This window comes from Podarcis filfolensis (genome assembly GCF_964270895.1).
Source record: "Podarcis filfolensis genome assembly, chromosome: 17".
NCBI classification, from domain to species: Eukaryota; Metazoa; Chordata; class Lepidosauria; order Squamata; family Lacertidae; genus Podarcis; species Podarcis filfolensis.
In genome coordinates, this window is record NC_139621.1 from 24,971,387 (window position 1) to 24,991,063 (window position 19,677).

General features: G+C 41.6%; 1 protein-coding gene across 4 annotated transcripts in view; it reads left to right on the plus strand.

Annotated features, from left to right (window-relative positions):
• LINGO2 (leucine rich repeat and Ig domain containing 2) overlaps window positions 1–19,677 on the plus strand; it is a 520,455-nt gene that overhangs the window by 93,450 nt on the left and 407,328 nt on the right. For all 4 annotated transcript variants that reach the window (XM_083593419.1, XM_083593423.1, XM_083593417.1 and 1 more), the window contains exon 2: window positions 6,512–6,616. The gene's annotated coding sequence lies outside the window, so the exon portion shown is untranslated. The remainder of the gene's footprint in view (window positions 1–6,511; window positions 6,617–19,677) is intronic.

Consider the following 19,677-nt stretch of genomic DNA (forward strand, 5'->3'; position numbering starts at 1 on the left):
GGGCAGGATGCAGTGAAAGCAAGGCAGATCTTTATTTTTCAGTTGCAATAGAGTTCACTCCCTTCCTTGCAAGGAGGCAAGAGAGCCAGAACCAAGAAGAAACATCTCTTTTAAGGGTTTGCATTTTGGCATGAAGAAGAAGGGCATCTCCTCTACAAAAAGTCAGAAATTACATCACACGCAAGGTAGGGTTACTGTGGCTCAGGCAAGCCAAGGTGTTTTATTCCTGAGGATTTAGCAAGTTTTACATAGTTCCAAACATAGTTTACACAAAACATTAGCATTTGATAAGAGAATCAGGATGCCCATCAGACATCCCTCAGTGCAGAGCATCTGGGCAAACAATGACAATTCATACAAAGGAGGTTCATAGATATAGGAGAGGAATCCCTTCAGGAACTTCCCCTGATTGCTACCTGCCTACCTGTTCTCAGGCCGGGGGGGGGGGGTTAAGGAGACAGAGGAAATATTTGGAATCTTTAGGCGAGCCAAGATGGCTTTTAGATTGCTCTCGTGTAATATTTTAGACATGTAGTTTATATATTTACGTATGTGTGTTTACCTTGTGCAAGTATCAACATTTATTCTATATTTAAGACCTTAGAATTCCTATAACATTAAAAAGGTAAAGGTAAAGGGACCCCCGACAGTTAAGTCCAGTCACGAACGACTTTGGGGTTGCGGCGCTCATCTTGCTTTACTGGCCGAGGGAGCCGACGTTTGTCCGCAGACAGTTTTTCTGGATCATGTGGCCATGACTAAGCCATTTCTGGCGAAACCAGAGCAGTGCACGGAAACACCGTTTACCTTCCTGCCACAGTGGTACCTATTTATCTACTTGCACTTTGACGTGCTTTTGAACTGCTAGGTTGGCAGGAGCTGGGACCAAGCAATGGGGGCTCACCCCGTCACGGGGATTCAAACCACCGACCTTCCAATCAGCAAGCCCAAGGCTCAGTGGTTTAGACCACAGCGCCACCTGCGTCCCTCCTATAACATTACAAAGCCCGTTATATCTTTGCTGCCACATTACTGGCAGTAGTAGGGGCTTCTGCTGCCTCCCCCCTGCCTTGCCTTGCTCTGTGATAGCCACTATGGCCTTATGGGTGAGTTGGCCAGGAGACTGCCTGGCCTGTTGCAATATAATGTGGCGGCTAGAAAGTTTTGAATGTTTTCTGTCACCTTAAAAAAATATCTATCTATCTATCTATATTAGAATCTATATTTTCTATATTAGAAAAAGACACTTTGATGGGTATGTATTTCTGTATATCTTTGAAGTATCAACAAATTTTAAAAATGCCACAAAACCGCCACACCAATATACATTCAAAACAGCCTTTCTGACTGGTATAGCAGCTCAGGCACTCTGCTGGCTGCCATCCTCTGAAGGACCTTGTTGACCCTTTCTCAGAGTGAGGTAAGGCAAGAAGGGAGTGGTGAAGAGTTTTGCCCCACCAGGTGGCTGGTCATCCACACAGCTAAGATAATAATAAAATTGTGGGGCACTTGGAGACACCAAGTTGTAATGAAGTGAGCAGGAGGCGTTTGGGGGCACAGTTTTGCAGCTCCCATGCTTCACCACCTGAGACAGTTGCATCACTGTGTCTCAATTTTGGGCCAACCTTGGCTGTTAATACATGATGAATGCAGGGGTAGCTTAACATGGTGTGAACTACAATTCGTATCAGCCCCAACCAGTATGGACAATGTTCAAGTATGATGGGATTTGTAATCCACACTATCTGGAGAGTACCACATTGGCTACTCCTAGCTTCAGGTCTGTGACATCTAGCTGATTATTTTATTACCTGCAGAATCCTTTCCAAGAAATTGTGTTAGTCTTATTAACACTAATTTCCCTTCCTTGTGTTGGAAGTAAAGCAATAACCTTTTTATTCCCTTACCTGGGCCAGTGGGGAGTGGGTAATAGACAAAAAGGCAACCTATTGTTCCCTTTGCTGGTTCTTTCTTAAATTGCTGTTTGTTGACATGTAGATTATTTCTCAGGCTTTACTTTCTTCCTCCTCCAGGGAGTTAATGTTAGTGTTTACCTCATGAATGCTCCTTGACCATATGCTAAGCTTGTACTCAGAATGGCTTTGTTTCTAAGGAGTTATAAATCCTAAATTTAATTTCTTTTTTACCTCAATCAGAAGTCATACTAGACTATCTGGCTCTGCATTCTACTGCTATATATACCAATCTCCAACAGTTTAAAGATTTCTCTGAATCTTTCACCTAATGTCCAAATTCACCTCATAATTTCTTGAGGTGAAATTTGGTAGAAAATCTAGTCAAAGGAAGTTCTAGTGCTGCCACAAAGTTTATAGCATCATCACAAGAAACTTGTGACTTTTCTTACCAGATGCTAGTTGGTGGCACTAAGCGAAGCTCTTTGTTGAGTTGGAGAGACCTCCAGCGAAAAGTGGATAGAAAATAAATAAAAATGATTTCATAGTCCCAAACCTGTGATTCATTAGCAGCATTGGAGGACTTAGAGCATATCGAAGGCTTTCAAGGCTGCAGTCCTTTGACAGAAATAGATTGCAAACCCACTTTGGTTTTAATGGAGCAGGAATTTCTAACAATAATGTGTTTCTTGGAACTCATCTAGGTTTAGTTTTTAAGTGTGTGTGTGTGTGTGTGTGTGTGTGTGTGTGTGTGTGTGGTACAAACCACTGAAAAAACTACATAACCTCCCCGTATTTCGCATAGCTCAATGACAGAGCTTATTCCCTGCATGATATAGATGGTGCAGGATTAATCCCCACCATCCCACCATCTGCAGTTCAAAAGAACTCAGCAGTTAGGAAATATGGGATACCTTGAAGACGCACTCCCAATCAGAATAGACAGCACTGGACTACATGGGCCAACAGTGTGACCTCAATATGAGGTACATGCATCTGCTCATCTGGCTTATAATGGTTATGTGAATGAGACCTATGACATATTTTTGAGGTTGCGTCTCCATTCCACTGTGTTTCAAATTCTAATGTGAACACACTTCACCTATAACTTGTCTTCATTTCTTTAAACATTACGGTATCTTTGAGAGTCAAGAATACTAATGGGTTTTCCTTGTCAACTTAGTTTGTGACCTGGACCCAATCTGTCATCTGAACTTATGACTTAAAAGAAGTTCCCTCACGCAAGATGGCAGGCCTATTGTTTCAGACTAGTGAGATGTCAGAACAGCAAGTGAAAGTATTAATATTTATATCACTGCTTTTCAGATCATAGCCTTAGTTCCCAGAACACAACGAGCAACGTCTTTACTAATTGGCTTTCAGGCAACTGGGTCTGAAGAGTTTTGTGCTTTAGGGAGAGCAGCGGGCCTGTCTAACCTATTTAATTAGATGCCAACATTGTAATATCTGAATTTCTGAGAACCTCAGATCCTGGCTTCTATGGGAATTGCACTTCATATAGCGTCAGAATGCATTTGACACATTACAGATGCATGAGAAGAAACTTTGAAGATGTGCTTAACAAACAAGTAAATGGGTAACAGGTGCTTAACTGGGTTACATCAGCGACCTACTGTAGCCCAGTTTTCTGACGCTGGCAACAGAACAGTGGATCATGGCAGAGAGTACTTATAGGGTTCTATTGTCTACTAGCTTTAGTAGTCAGCATCAGTACTATGTGCAGCCTTTGTTCACTTATCACAGATTCCTCAAATCCAGTAAGGTGAACAAGTTTCTTTAAAAAGCATTTGCTTCGCTATTGCCAACACTTCCTCGCAATATGAAGCTGCCATGGCTTTTGTGGGGGCACATCTTATTTCTTGTTGGGTGATAGTGAGGCCAGTTCTACAAAATACCTTTTTGATGAGGTATGCACACAAAATTTAACCTGGATACTTTCTGGAATGGCTTAGACAAACCACATCTAGGCTAAGACCATGCATTTCAGCTTTGCATTCTGTATCCTCAGTTTAACAATTCTTACAAATAAAAATTTAATTGGTGAATCTTGAGATTCCTTTTCAGGCAAACCTAGGTTGGAGTTTTGAGGAATGCGCTATGAGTTTGGAGAAGCTCAGAGAAATTTCGGAAGTGGGTTCTGAACATCCTTAAGAGAGAAGCGTGCAGGTTTTAATCTAGCTGTGCTATGGTTGCTGTTAGGAATGAATTATTCAGTCAGTTTCTGCTCTGTGTCAGACTTGCATGTTCATAAGTCTGTTTCATCCTTTTTCTGAATTACACTGTAGTAAAGAAGAAGAAGAAGAAATATTGGCGCCAGAATAAAGATATTAAAGTATTAAATACTGTTTTGAACTTTTTTCACAAAGTAAGAATTTATACAGTTTATTTATTACCAAGCACATATTTCTAAACACATTTTGTCATTAAATAAAGACTTTGGTATTTGTTGATCTGAAAACAGCATCACAAAATCAAAGATGTGCAATACCTAGAGGGGTCAGCAACCTTTTTTCAGCCGTGGGCCGGTTCACCATCCCTCAGACCATGTGGTGGGCTGGACTATATTTTGGAAGAAGAAGAAAAGTGAATGAATTACTATGCCCCACAAATAACCCAGGGATGCATTTTAAATAAAAGGACACATTCTACTCATGTAAAAACATGCTGATTCCAGGACCGTTCGTGGGTTGGATTGAGAAGGCAATTGGGTCGCATCCGGCCCCCGGGCCTTAGGTTGCCTACCCCTGATCCAGAGGATAGTTACTTGTTGTGTGTGCTGACTACACGAAGTGTGTATACATAGCTTTGGGTAGCATCCTATTATTATTATTATTATTTTAGCTACCTTGTGTCTTTCTAATTTCCTGCAGGGGGTTGGACCAGATGACCCTTTGGGTCCCTTCCAGCTCTACCGTTCTATGATTCTATGACTCCAGCAGTAACACAGTTGGCAAAGTAACCATCAGCTATTAATTGAAGGGGAAAAGGGCACATGTACAGTCCCATCTCAAAGATAACCAGTGTTAAGTGCGCTCTTCTGATTGCCATGCTTATTATTCATCCTGTAAATTAATTGGCTTATGCAAGAGTGAGAATCTCATCATATTTGCATATACTGAAGAGAGAGAGATGCTTAATGAGGAACTGTGCTGTCAGATACAAAAGCCTTAGGTTGCTGAAATAGGGAAGCTGATGGCCGGCTAATATAGTTCTGCACAGTTTCTTGATTTCAGGTTCCCCCTCCCACCTGACACGTTAGAAAAAGAAAGATTCTTAAAGAGTAACACTTGATTAGAGTTGGTGCAAATGCATTCAGGTGCATGGTTCTAATTATTGATCTGGGGAGGGGGTAACGTGTGAAATTCAGCTTCTGAATATGCTATGGAGAGACGAGAGGGAGAATCAACTGGTAACAGGAAATATACAGAACTGAAAGTGGACACACAAACATCAGATGTGACTCAGGGATGCAGATAGTCATTGCAGTGAGTTGACTCCTAACCTTTGCAAATACTGCAAAGAGCCAGTGTGGTGTAGTGGTTAAGAGTGGTAGTCTCGTAATCTGGGGAACCGGGTTCGCATCTCCGCTCCTCCACATGCAGGTGCTGGGTGACCTTGCGCTAGTCACACTTCTCTGAAGTCTCTCAGCCTCACTCACCTAACAGAGTTTTTGTTGTTGGGGAGGAAGGGAAAAGAGAATGTTAGCCGCTTTGAGACTCCTTCGGGTAGTGATAAAGCAGGATATCAAATCCAAACTCCTCCTCCTGCAGTGCACCCAAGCCACACATCTCTCCCGGGAGTGACATGGTGACTTGGGCACCTGCAGGCTCCATGCTGCCCCAAACGGTCCACCCACCCCCTCCCCCTCAGCTGTCCTGCCCCGGCTGGCCCCACCCCACAGGCAGCTGCCCCCCCCCCCCCGGGCACAAGGCACGCGCGCCACCCCAGGCACCCGATCGGCTTGCTCTGCCACTGGGAAGAGGGAGCTAGCTAATGAATAATCTGCACATAGGCAGTTGGGCAAGCCATACAGGCTACAGTAGCTATCAATAATCTATAAATCAGATGGTTTTGAGGCATAGTTTGGAAGCTCGTGCACGAACTCATGGCCAGAAGCTTGTGGAATTTGAGACTACCTGGGGTTCACTTCGCCTCTTCTTGAGGGCTTCCCTGTGGCAGATCAAAGTGCTTGCTTGGTAATGTATATAATGCTTGCTGTTTAGAATAAAATATTTAATCTTCTCACTCACTTGTGTTTGTGTTGCTTCTGAATCTCATAAAAAGAACCACCTTGCATTTGGCAAGAAACATTCTTTTACTTGTAGCAACTGAGTAGGACAAAAGTCATCAACACTGACAATGTTGTCATGACCTCTTCCTCATACTGGTTAGTAGCAACCAGCCTTCTCAAATGTGGTGCAAATGAACAGTGTGTTGTTTTAACTCAGCTGATCATGAACCTGGGAGGTATACCAGAAGCTGGGTTATTATTTGTATGGTTTGATTAACACAGAAGTTATAAAGGAAATGGTGCTCTCTCCATGAATTCTTAAGATTTCTTCTTTGTTTTCTAACAGGAGATCCTTCTGGAAACACTACAAAATACAGAACTTTGCTTCTCGTGTGTCTCTCGATGTACGTCCAAGCTTGAATGAAGAACACAAAAAGTACTTTGCTTTACGGTAAGCTCACAAAGACTTCAGACTGTGTCTTGCTCAAAAACTTTGGATCAATGTTAAAAGCATAGCAAATGTGTAAAAAGGCATTAGTAACTGCCCTGGCATATGTCTTCCTCGTGATGTAGCAGCCAAGTGCAAAGCAATCTGAAATCCTTTCAACAATTTTACCTGAAGTCATTTATTTGGGCAAACAATAATTTGCATGCTTGTGAAATGATGTAAACAACAGAGAACAAAGTTGTCTTGGATGCAAATCCATAGACATTCTTGCAGTTCTTTTATGTTTGTTCGTTAGACTATCTTTTTGAGCACATGGTGACTTTTGTTTTCAGAACTTGTAGTTGCGTGTTCAGACCTCCCTAAATAAACACACATTTGACTCAAATTTTAGTTTTGGATTTTGGCAGAATTTAGGCCACAACTTTATTGATTACAGAAAGTTAGTGGTTGCATAGGCTCTGGTTCGACTAGCTCCCTGCACCCTTGCAGGTAGCGCTGACCCAGAGCTCTATCATAGGTCAGCCAAGGGTGAACACCTGAGGTAGGCAGAAAGCCTGGGAACAGACTATGTCCACTCCCCAGATGCTCCCCTGGACTCGGGCACAGGCACAATCCCCTCACGGGGGTTGACCAAACCAAGTTGAGTCCCTGGATTCCTTTAATGGAATACCCTTCACACAGGGATGGCGAGACCGTTCTCCCATCCCTATCACCGGAACCAGTGCTTATCCGCAACCTTACAAGTTGTGACGATTTGCTACTCAGCAGGTGAAACCCAAATGGCAACAGCCAATCAGCCAAGTGGGGAAAATTCCTGCCATGTCCCTGTCCCAATGACAGATGACACACGACGGCATAACAAGGTCAATCGCAAAATGCCCTAAATATAGGGAGAGGTGGGTGGGTGTTCCGATGCATGAGCTGAAAGAGGAAGCTCTGGGTCACGTACGCATATATATAGGTCCCTCAATCCGTTTAGACTGTACCCCATTGGCCAGATTAAACCCAGCAACGAGGGACCTACTAATCGGGTGTTGTGGCTGTCCAATATACCCACCCACAACACAGGAGGTCAGTCTCCAGGTCTCACCGCAACACTTGCCCTCTTTGAGGTAGGACACACTTTGCTTGATGTAAACATGCATGATAAACATCTGGTCTTACAAGGAATTTAGGGGTGAGAATAAAACCCCATTATTTTAAAGACTGTTTTCACCCAAGGCTTTCATTTTTCAGTGGCAGCATAAGGGTAAATTCTGAAGCTGTACTTTATTTATTTATTTAAAAATAAGCAGATCCTTTTATTAACTATTCCTTGTTCACTCCATAAATGATTAAATTCTTTCTGGAAAGGATGTCAAATGAACCAAGCTATCCAAATCATGCTCATATTAATTAAGGACCTTTTTCTTTTTTAATTAAATGAGCTAGCTACAAATCCAGCAATTATTTTTGAATATCTCAACAGCAGAAAAGATTTGTGTGTGTGTGTGTTCCACTCTCAACAAGGTGTGTTATATATATATATATATATATATATATATATATATATATATATAAAAATATGTATGATCTCACATAAGGCAGAACTGAATTGCAGTTTATAAGGGTGTTTGAACAGTGGCACTTGCCTTTCAGCTGTCCCCAAATTCATTCATGTCCCCCCGCCCCAAAAAAAAATATTATGATGGATACCATTCCAGAATGGAAAAGGTTGTTATCCTGTAGAGGATTCATTCATTGTCAGTTCACTGGTATTCCCTTTGCATCACACTGTGATTCCTGGCGACTGGTCACTGCTAAGGTGGCATTTAAAGTATTTTGACTTCAGATGTAAGCAATAATGTTATGCAGTGCTTCCCCCCCCCCCATGTGTTGTGGGGGGGGGGGCTGGCTTGGCAACACTATTTCTCTTGCTTTTTGCAAGTGCATGGTATTCAGTGTAGCAGGAAGATGAACATTTCAAACGCATAAGGATCTTTGCCCAACCCCTTGCCTTGCACAGCCTCAAAATCTGTTCTGATTTCCCCCCCCCCAAGCCTCAAGAGCAGATTTGGGGATGGTGCAGGGATGATGGGTAGGGAAAGAGAGGGGAGCATATCTGCTTGTGCTAGTGTTAATTCTTGTCCTAGCATAATAAGCTCATTTAATGTTGTGTTGCCCATCACGGCAGGTCAGTTGTTGCCATTCCAAGGAGAGCTGGTAGTGACCAACTTGTTCCAACCATGTTTGGGAGTGATCTGAAGTCTTTCTGGCCTCTGTCTCTAGTTTACCTCTTCTGGGCTGTATTCCCTTTTTGACACAGGCACTTCTCCTGTGTCCTTCCTACCAGGTGTGCTCCCTGTGCCGCTGAACTTAGCAAGGTACAATGGGAAACACTTAGTTCCTTAGGACCAGGAGAAGTCACCCGTGATGGTCCTAACTCTGGAGCTTTAGCATCAAGTTCAATAGGGTACCTGATTTGGAGACATTGATTCCCTGATCAGGTTGCAGAACCTGGAACATGGTCTGGGTTCCTTTGTTGACGACACCGTAGCCTCCAATTCAGTGTCCAGATCACTGCTGTATCCTGAAACCATAGCACAGTTGCTGACAATTGGCCATTGGATTTAACCAAAGGGCTGTTTGAGCTACATGGAGCAGTAAGGTTTTAGAAAAAATCACATTGGATCAGAGAATGATTAAGAACTGCCAAACAACTTTGTGTCCCTGTAACAGAGTCGAAGGGGAGTTGTGTGTATATACACTGGTATTTCTTACTTTATCTTGGGCTGATTGTAAGATGACATCTCTCCTCCTGGAACAGCAGTGGTACACTTGTGATTGTGAGATACTTGGCATAATTAAAGCTACTGCTGTGAGTGTTAAATGCAAATCCACCCTCCTCCAATTGTTCCAAGAGTATATCAGGACTATCAGGTTGACTCCACTTCTGCCCATGGATCTCTTGTAATTTTAAATGCCGCTAATGAGTAGCTCAAGTTCTTTCTGCAGTGCTTTGCCACTTCATGTCTCCAAATGAACTCCAACGCCTCGTCTCCCTGTTCCCTCTGCACACCCACCCATTGAAAGACTCCTTATACACACACACACACACACACACACACACACCCTCCCAGACACATACTAGACAACTTTTCCCTACTTCCAAGGGCATTTTAGGCAGAAAGTGCATAATAAAATTAATTGCGGAAATCTCGAGGGTACCTGTCAAAAGACCTGAAGAGTTCGGCCTATGTAATTGGCATTGTGTATTCAAAGTAAGCTCTTGCAAGCAGCAGGAGCCTTGGCCATACCACAGCTGCCAGTTAAATAGGGCCAATCTGCTGCTAATGGAATGCCTGTCAACAGTTCTGCACAATTATCTGAGCAATTGGTCATACCGGCAGCGCTCTACTTCCCCCTTCTAGTCTTGCACGTGCATCATTGGGTCTGAATTATGCTGCTGGCGCATCTTGGCTAAGTGCCTGTATGGGGCCAGGATTTCATACAAGCTCCATTGGGAACTGCAACGATACATGGTAAAGAATATGGCATGTGTTTATATACCTTGCACCTTCTCTGTTGAAGCTTGGAAGGCTTCTCTCCCCCCCACCCCTTGCCATTTGCTTACATGGCAAATTCCCCCCTCCCACTCTTACTTCAAAGCTATTTTTTTTGGTTTTTTTGGGGGGGGTCTTTGTATCAGAAAGGCACCTGGCCAATTTGGTTGCCAATAAATAAATATTGCTGCAAAAATTTCTGAGATCATGGTCTTTCCAGCGAGTGGTTCTTGTCCAGCTTTGTTAATTGTCTTAATTTAAATGTTGTGAGGATCCTATGCCCTTAAAAAAAAAAGTGGGGTTTTTTGGGGGGGGGTTATTGGGTTGTTGTTTTTATTTTGATTATGTATTTTGTCGTTTTCTATTTTGGTTTTATTCTCCAGGTATCGGGTGGTATATAAATTCTAATAATAATAATAATAATAATAATAATAATAATAATAATTACATGTGGGGGCTGGGGGAGAGAAAAAGAACCATATTCCTGTTTAAAGAGTACGAAGATATTTGCTGAGACATCTGCTCCAAAGAAAGTCTGGGCATCTGCATATCTCCTCCATTGCAGGACACGCTGACGGCATTACAAGTTTGGAAGTGAATTATTCCTGTGCCCCGATTCGTGATTATTCTGCAAAACTGGACTAATTATCCATATGGCAACTATACATACAAAAAGAAATTCACCATTTCCCTGATTGACTGTAGATCAATTTACCAGCCAATTTTACACCCAGGGAAGTGGGGGTGGGGGGGACAACCTAAACTGTTTTAGGATCAGTTTCAGAACCTGATCATTTCATTCAGATTTCAAACATGGTTTGAAATCTCCCGAGTCTAGTGATAATTCAGGCGGAGGGGCTTTTTCTCTAGTGGTTTCCCAATTTACGGAGATGTCACCCTATGAAGACTCATTTTAACAAGTGGTCATGAACAGTGCTTTCTGGGGGTACTCATAGGTACGTAGTACCGCCCCAATGTTTAAAATGCAGCACTTACTGTGACAACTTCATGGTGAGTACCAGCACTTCCCCCCCTTTTTTTTTAAAAAAAGGACTGGTCAAAAGGGATGATTATTCTGATAACCTAGGGAGCTGACAGTACTGTTATTTATATCACATGCCCTGGTAAATGAGACTATTTATAAATGTCTGGATTTTATTCTGTAACCCTGTGTTTGTGTGTGTTGGTCTGCTTTACCTTTTACACAACCCAACTTGAAGTCTTTGGGGGGGAATACAAATGTAAAATATAATACATATATTGTTTGATCTTGTTTCTTTATTCTGGTGTCCAATAAAATAATAAAGTCCCTGCCAGTATGGCCAATTGTCTGGATGATGGGATTTGAACTGATACATAGAAGAATTATAATGTAAACATCCAAGATTCTGGTATTTTGAATGAAAATGTTTGGGATAGGATTTTATTATTATTAATTTTGTGGCACATTGGAGCATGGAAATTAATGTATCGATCTTCTCATTTATCTTCAGAATTAGCCCATGAATTAAGTTATACTGTGCGCATGTGGCTTCCCCAGTGCTATGCACTCAACGACTTCCATGGCTAGAAATATACTTGTTGTACTCCTACTGAATCTCTACTCCCCAATCCATGTACTCACCCTCTTGGTATTCCTCTTTAATATCTTGAAAACAGGAAATCATATCCATGAATTGAATCCGTGGAGTGCATCACTATTAATCTCTAGAAAGTATCCAATTAAAACAACAACAACACAAAACCCCCTTCAGCAGTATAAAATTCAATTTTGTGCTGTCTCTGCATCCTCTTTGTGGCAGTTATGCCAGCAGGAAATGTAAGTTGTACTGTCAGTTGTAATAAGTAATCTCCATGGGATCTTGCACAATTACCTGTAGACTCATTACAGCTCTCCAGAGTTGCAGCTCATGCACCTCCTGTCCCATGGAGACTCAGGAAAATAAACCCTAGGCGGAAATTCAATCCTCGAGACTCTTCCTTGCATAGTCATTGGAGCAAAGAGCTTTGTCAGCACTAAAGTTGAGTTCAGTAAATGGCTAACTGGTATTTCATGATACATTGCATCCATGGCAAGTTGTGGCCAGGAAGGATTCCCACACACACTCTGGCTGAATTATGTGTGGCTATGCACTGGATTGAGAAGTCTGTTTTTAAGACCCCTAAGATAGGTCTGTCTTGTTTAAGTACTGTATTTCAAGTTACTTGAAACTTGTTTTTATTTTTATTATTTATTTTATGATTTTATCTTGTGATTTTATCTTGTGAACTGCCCTGAGACCTGTGGGAGTGGGGCAGTATACTAATAATACTAATACTAATACTATTACAATTAACTACTATAGATAAAGCTGTGCTCTTTGCTGGTGGCATTATCTAGCTGGAGAGAAGTTAGCTCTCTCTGTTACATCTCCCATTCTTTGGAAAGAGGTCCATCATATAATGGGAGCAGTTTTCCAGGTTTAAGTAACTTTGTTTTCCTTAGTACTTAATGGTTTGGTATATGCCCTTTTTTGGCCTAAAAGACTCCCAAAATGAACACTAATACATATTGCAAAATAAATATACAATAAAAGTATGTTACATTCAGTAGAGGAATCAAAACAATATAACACAGCATCAAAACTTAGTTAAATATTTAATAACTGGATGTTTTACGGGCTTTCTGGTAGACTCGAAACATGTCCTGATTTAGTACAATGAAGGGCATGAATGTTCCCTTCCATTGGAGGACTTCTTTTGTTGTCCTCACTGTATGTTAGGGAGAAGTTTCTGCACAAGGCTGAACAGCTCCTTGAACCCCTCATATATGAAATCCAAGCTTTCTGCTGTGAGTTGGGACATTTCTGCCTGCATGTCTGGTGCTGAAATTGCATATTTGGGGATCTTTTCATCAGCTTATCTTTCTGACAGAGTTCTTGCATGCACACAGTTTTTGGAGTCAAGTCAGTGGCAGCTTTCAGTAGGGTTGTACACAGTCACCAACCCATGAACAGCTCTGCTGGACTTCACCTATGCCCAGGAGGATTAAACAAGGGAGACAAAGTGTGGTTGTCCGTATTTTATTTTAATTTATTTTATTTTATTCTTTCTTTCTTTCTTTCTTTCTTAAGCAGATTCCATCATTGTCCAAACAATTCTATCAGCTTTCCCATTACTATGTTGTAAGTGTAGATTCCTGGTGATAACTCTTGGGAACCAAAGTCTGCTACAAAACATCTGAAAGTGATAACAGAGAATTGTGGCCTATTATCTTTCTTTAAAATACAAGGTATTCCTTGGCAAAAAAAAAAAAAAGGAGACAATGGTACCTCGGGTTACATATGCTCCAGGTTACATACGCTCCAGGTTACAGACTCCGCTAACCCAGAAATAGTGCTTCAAGTTAATAACTTTGCTTCAGGATAAGAACAGAAATCGTGCTCCGGCGGCGCAGTGGCAGCGGGAAGCCCCATTAGCTAAAGTGGTGCTTCAGGTTAAGAACAGTTTCAGGTTAAGAACGGACCTCTGAAACGAATTAAGTACTTAACCCGAGGTACCACCGTATACTCTTTAGCACGGTAATTGGTTTTCCTCTGTGTTTCTGGAGGCCTTGCTTGTAGAGAGCTAATCTGCAATGAGATTCACACACGCACGTCAAATTGCTCTCTTAAAATCAGAAATATTTTGAATCTAAGTGGTTCTACAGTTTGTTGCATTCTTCCATGTGTCATTTAAATTGATTGTAAGACACCAGTTAGAGGAAACAGTGCTGTGATTTGGAAATGGGAAACCAAAAATCCAATTCTAGGAGTTTACACACAGTTCTTTTATTCCACACTAGTGGAAGTAGTACAGAGTATCTTAATAGACTCTATATCTACAGAGACTAGGGTTGGGATTTAGGGCACTATGCCAGACACCCTCAGGTTGAGCTGGGTCTTTGAAGCTCTCCTGAAATGATGAAAGACTCACCAGTGTGGCTCCAACTGCTTGCCATAACTTTTTCCCTTTGTGCCTTATAGGAACTTGTAATATTTATATTTACTTTCTATTCTGTTCTATCTAGCCCAGCTTCCATCAGCCCTGGGCCATTGGAACTATCTGTCTGGAGCTCATAGGAGCTGAAGTCCAAAACAGCTGGAGGCTAGCAGGTTGCAGAAACTGATCTGGCCCTTATATACTGATAGAGATAATATACCACCCCTTTGTAAAAAGATTTCCTTCACCACAAGACCAGGGCCAGGATGTTTTGTGATTCTTCCTGCTAATTTTTGCTCTGAAAGAAAAGCACCAAAATAGTCTGTTTTTCTTCCTGTTGGGGAGGGATATTTGGGACTCTGCCTGTTATGGTTAATTTGGCACAAAAATGCATAGCAAAAGTTTGCTTTTTTAACAGGGAAAGCAATCTTTTTGCTGATAGGGTTTTTCCACAGGCATCACAATTATTTAAAGAGTAGCTTTCCTTTATTAGTATAAACCGTAACATCTGAAATAGCCGACCCCGTCTTTAATGAAGTACGTGCCGTGCTCTTCTGCAAAAGGGTACGCAAAGCCTATTCTTTTTGTTCCCTGAGAGATGAAGCTCTCGTGGCTGGTAATTTATGATACTAGACAAAAAGAGAACATAGCTTGCTGTGCAGAAGCAGAAAAATGCTTAACAAGCAACAAAACAAGTAGCTACAACAGCAGCAAGGCAATGCAACTTGTCTGCTGGTACCTTAAAATGAAACCACAGATTAAGAGCTGTGTGTTGTTCCGTTACTATCTTTTCAGTGTTATTAAGTGCCAGTGTTGAAGCTCCTCGCATGAGGTATTGTTATATTTGAAAATACATCTATTCTTATTCATGGGAGGGAGGGGGAGTGTAGCCTATTCTCCAATTTGATTGTAACTGAAACTATTTGAAGGATAGGTTAAAACTGAAAACAGAGCATTGTGAGTAGTATCAAAATGTCATCCTTCATTTTTGACATCATGGAAATGCATATCCGTTTGCTAGATCAGTGTTCAGGCAAAATACAATATCTTGGTTCAAGGGTGCATTGCAGTTGGGCCAGGAAGCTCTTAAAGAGGGCATGGGACTGGACAGCTGAGGGGCATGTCCCAGGGAGTGTCCTGAGAGTTGGACAAACAAGTCTGGAGGCCTGCATGCAGCCTCTGTGCATCAACTTTTCCACCCTTACATTAGATGATGATTGATGGGGAAATGTTCTAAACTGCAACACAGTCCCTAGGGAGTAGACCCTACTGAACACAGTGGCAGTGCCAGATTTATGTATATATTTACAAGGTATGTAAGCTAAACAAGGTATAGCTTAGGGCCCCACTCTCTTGGGGGCCCCTAAAAAAATCAGGGGAAAAAACTGGATGTACATTTCCAAAATATAAGATAAAAAGCAAATAAAATAAAACCTACATACAGCAACTGTGTTTCATGTTGTGTAGGCTACTAAGATGTAAGTACTGGGCCCTAATATCACTGGTTTGCACATTTCTAAATATAGGGTGCCTACATTCTGCATGTGCAAATGGCTTTCGATACCTATTAGATCCATAAATTACCATATTGCGTATATTCAACACAAGAAACAGCGACAATTTGTTGTTGACAAAGGACAGCTGGACATATAAAGGGCCCCATTACCTTCAGTAGCTTAGGGCCTCATCAAACCTAAATCCGGTCCTGCGCATTGGTACTCATTCCTGAATTAACTGCTTGATGGGATTTCAGATAATCCTAGCTTGAGCTGTATGGAGATCTGTGTGTGCAACTGAATATTGGATGCATTGCAGAAGTGATTTCTCATTTAGCCCATGCTAAAGATTTGGAGTCCCTTATGCAGTTAAAGTTAAAGTTATTTTAAGAAGAAGACATATGAAGAGCCGGCTGGATCAAGCGACTGGACCATTTTGTCCAGCAGGGGTGCCAACTTACTTACTAGCTTACTTTTATGCAGACTTCATTAATTTCCATTGTATAGTTTAAATCATGTATTACAGCCCTACCCTAAGCTGCCTGAAACAGCTTAGTTGTAATATCATTTAATTTATTGTTACATTTTCTACGTCGTGTGCCAAAATGAGTTGACCTACATTATGAATTGGGGGAGTTGAGCATTTGGTTTTTCCCCTCAGGCAGACAGTTGCATTGGAACAGCCTGAATATGTTAACCCTCTTTTCTAAATAATTTGCTGAATTCTGGTGTGGACTCTGGTAATTAGGAACTTTTTTTGTGGGAAGCAGCAGATTAACTGAGAATCTGTTCAGGAAAGGTAATGCAAGGCTCCAACCTTAGTTCCATTGCATCATTCAAAAGCTCGATTGGTTTGCAAATAGCTTCCTCCCCATTCCCAGCAATCGTCAAATGATACCCTGCTCTGTATCACCTCTTTTACAGATTTTCCTTTTTTTGAGGAATTTGATCTTCGTGAATTCTGCTTGGATGTGCTCCACTCCTCTTGAACTCATTCATGAACTAGAGCCTCGTGACCAATTAACATGCAACCTGTTTTGATATAAAATCCTTTTACTTAAAAAACCCCGAGCATTGAAATGTTTAATGTAAATGGATTTTTGTGTCATGATTTTTAAAAAATGGGATGGAATGGTCTTATGGCACACAAAAGTGACACAGGCCATAAAATACACATTTGTGTGGGATTTCAGGAATAACTTTTTTGATTCTGGCACCCAAATGTTTGAACTCCTCCCCTTGGATCCCTCACAACCAATTTTGAAGCCAGGTTAAGTCATATTTTTAATTCAGTTGGCATTCAGGCTGGGTAAGTATTTAACAGCAGCGTGCTAAAACACCTGACAGCATGTCTTATGAGGGTGTTCTAAGGTGGTTTTATTGCTGTTGCTGTTTGTGAAATAAATGTAATCTTATAGATATCTGCTCAGAAGTAGGACCAAATGAGTCCTTCAGGAATTACTCCCGGGTAAGTGTGCTTAAGATTGCAGCCTTGGTGATTTTAAATTTGGCTTTTATTGTAGTGTCCTTTTATCCTGACTGTGTTTTAATTGTGCTTTCATTTTTATGTGTTATTGTTTATCAATCACTTTGGATTGAAGCAAGTAATACTAAGGTAATAGCTAAACATATTCTTATCAACCACTGAGAAATTTCTGCTATGAAAACTGAACACCTACATGAAGGATTTAGACCTACTATGTGACAGCTAGACCTATCATTTCAGCCTGACATGTGGTCCAAATGCCTAACTAAACATTAGGATAGAATGCCCTTTAAATATCCTTTGCGGTTGGATTGCTATCCTTTGTTCACTGGTTGTTTTTTTTATGGAGAGCCTGTGTGATGTCTCTGACAAATCAAACCCCTGCACATGGCTTTAAATATTGTTCTTGTTTCTTACTGTGGTGTGTATTATATTGCAAACCGCCCAGTGATCCTTGGATGAAGGGCGGTATAGAAATTGAATAAATAACAATTATAATAAAGGAGTTGCAATTACCAGCTTGTCCTGTGTGGAGAGGCAAAGCGCTATTGAGGCTTTTCAGATCTGCTGTGATGAGGGGATAAGTGAATCAGTTTATTTCAAGTTTTATGACATATGCTGTGAGCTCCGCGATTCTGACTGGCTTGAGGCTGGGGTGCCAGTTGCTGTCAAATTAGGAAGAAGAAAAGGTGGCAGCTGTGGAAGGCACTGTCTGCAGGGAGCAATCTGAGAGGAAGAATGTCCCCCTCCCAGTCCTTTGTCTTTCGAACAGTGTTTCCCAAAGTTGGGTCTCTAGCTGTTTTTGGACTACAACTCCCATCCTTGCTAGCTAGCAAGACCAGTGGCCGGGGAGAACTGGGGTTCATCAGGGTAAATGGGATATGGGGGTGCTCTGCAAGACGTAAGTGTAGCAGGCAGCCAAGCCCATAGCCCCACACGCAGGGTAGTTCACTGACAACCTTTCAGTGTATGGCCAGTGACACCCATATATATAACCCCTTTAAGGGGGGTGAATCACCACTTCATGTCCCCCCTCCCCATATAGGGAAGAAAAGACTAAAGGATTCCACCCAAGGCCATAACCACCAATGTTGTGGCGAATTGCTACAGGGAAGACAAAACCTGCCAATGCAGGGAAATTTCTTCCCGATCCTTCAACAGCAACCAGTCAAAGACCATAGCAGCGCCCGCTAAACAGGAAGAAATAGTTAACCTGCAAACAAGAAACACTAAACAAAGGGAGGGTAGGAAGGGTGAATCTCCAGAGCCGACTGCCTGGCTATTGTCGGCTCCACCCCCTATTTAGAAATGGGACTGGCCCCACCTCCCAGCAAGAAACTTGATCACTGAGGCTGGGTGTAAACCTCCAAAAATTAACACTGAGAGGCAAACCGGCCCCTGTTTGCCAGTAAGCTCCCTGGGAACTGTAGCACTATGTGTGATCCCGCAAAGGGCACCCACAATGTAAAGTGTGAGTGCTCACTATTTGAAAGTGAAATCATGACTTTATTTGTGCTAGCTGTTTCTTTGATATCAAGAGGTAGAAGATACTTCTGTTTTTTGTTTTGTTTTGTTTTTAATGAGCTAAAGAAGTGCCTAAAAGTGTCTTTCTAATGTACATGCCTAGTGCCAGAGTGCAGGTGTCATATGGCACCTGATCCATAAAGTTTAGCATCAGATTAGTAGTCTTTTAGCAAATGAGTGTGTCTCCATTTTGACCTATGAGAACAAAATGTGTGAAGTGTGTCGCACTTATAACTTTTATTGGCAAAGCTGGACTAGTGCCTAGAATTTGGTCAGTGTTGTTAGAACAAAAGGTGATGATAGACGGCGCATGAGAATGCCCTCTGTGCTCCTGCACGGAGACTCTTAACTAGGTAATTTCTCATCTCAGACCTCTAAAGTACAATCTATACGAGATTGATTATTCTCAAAAACAATGAAGAACATAATACTCTGTCTTTGGATGCTGTGTGAGAGAGAAAGGATTAAGAGCAGAAGTTTTTAAGTGTGCAGTTCTGTGAAATGACTATTGCATAACCTAATAGCTATTCTCCTGGATCCCTGATTACATCTTTACAATTGCCACTAGACCTCACAGAGATCAGCAGCAATTAGAATTGTATTCCCTTTAAAGGGAAATTATGTGTTTTAATGCTGAGTGTTTAATCTCAGAAAACCCAATCCTAATATTAAGGAGGTCTTTCTAAAAACTAGCAAGGGATAGTTTTTATTTGCAATTCTGAGCATCTGTTCACACAGCTATTTCTGAATTGAAAAAGTCATCCCATGGTAACTCAGGAATGAATATGAAAGACAGCTTATGAACCTGTTGCCTTCCCCCCCACACCCCACCTTGCTTAACTTAAAAGCAAATGAGCAAAATGTGTTAAGTCAGTCTGAGGGTATATAGCCGCAGGGTACATTTTTGGAACACTTGAAAATTCAAGCTTTGTAACCCACCTTTCCTCCTCAAGATTGTCAAACCATCAAAAGAAATGTAGAAAACATCAGTTTAAGTGGGTTGCTGTGGAAGATGAGGAAAATCCAGAGGATACACAGATAGGGGGAGAGAGGGCA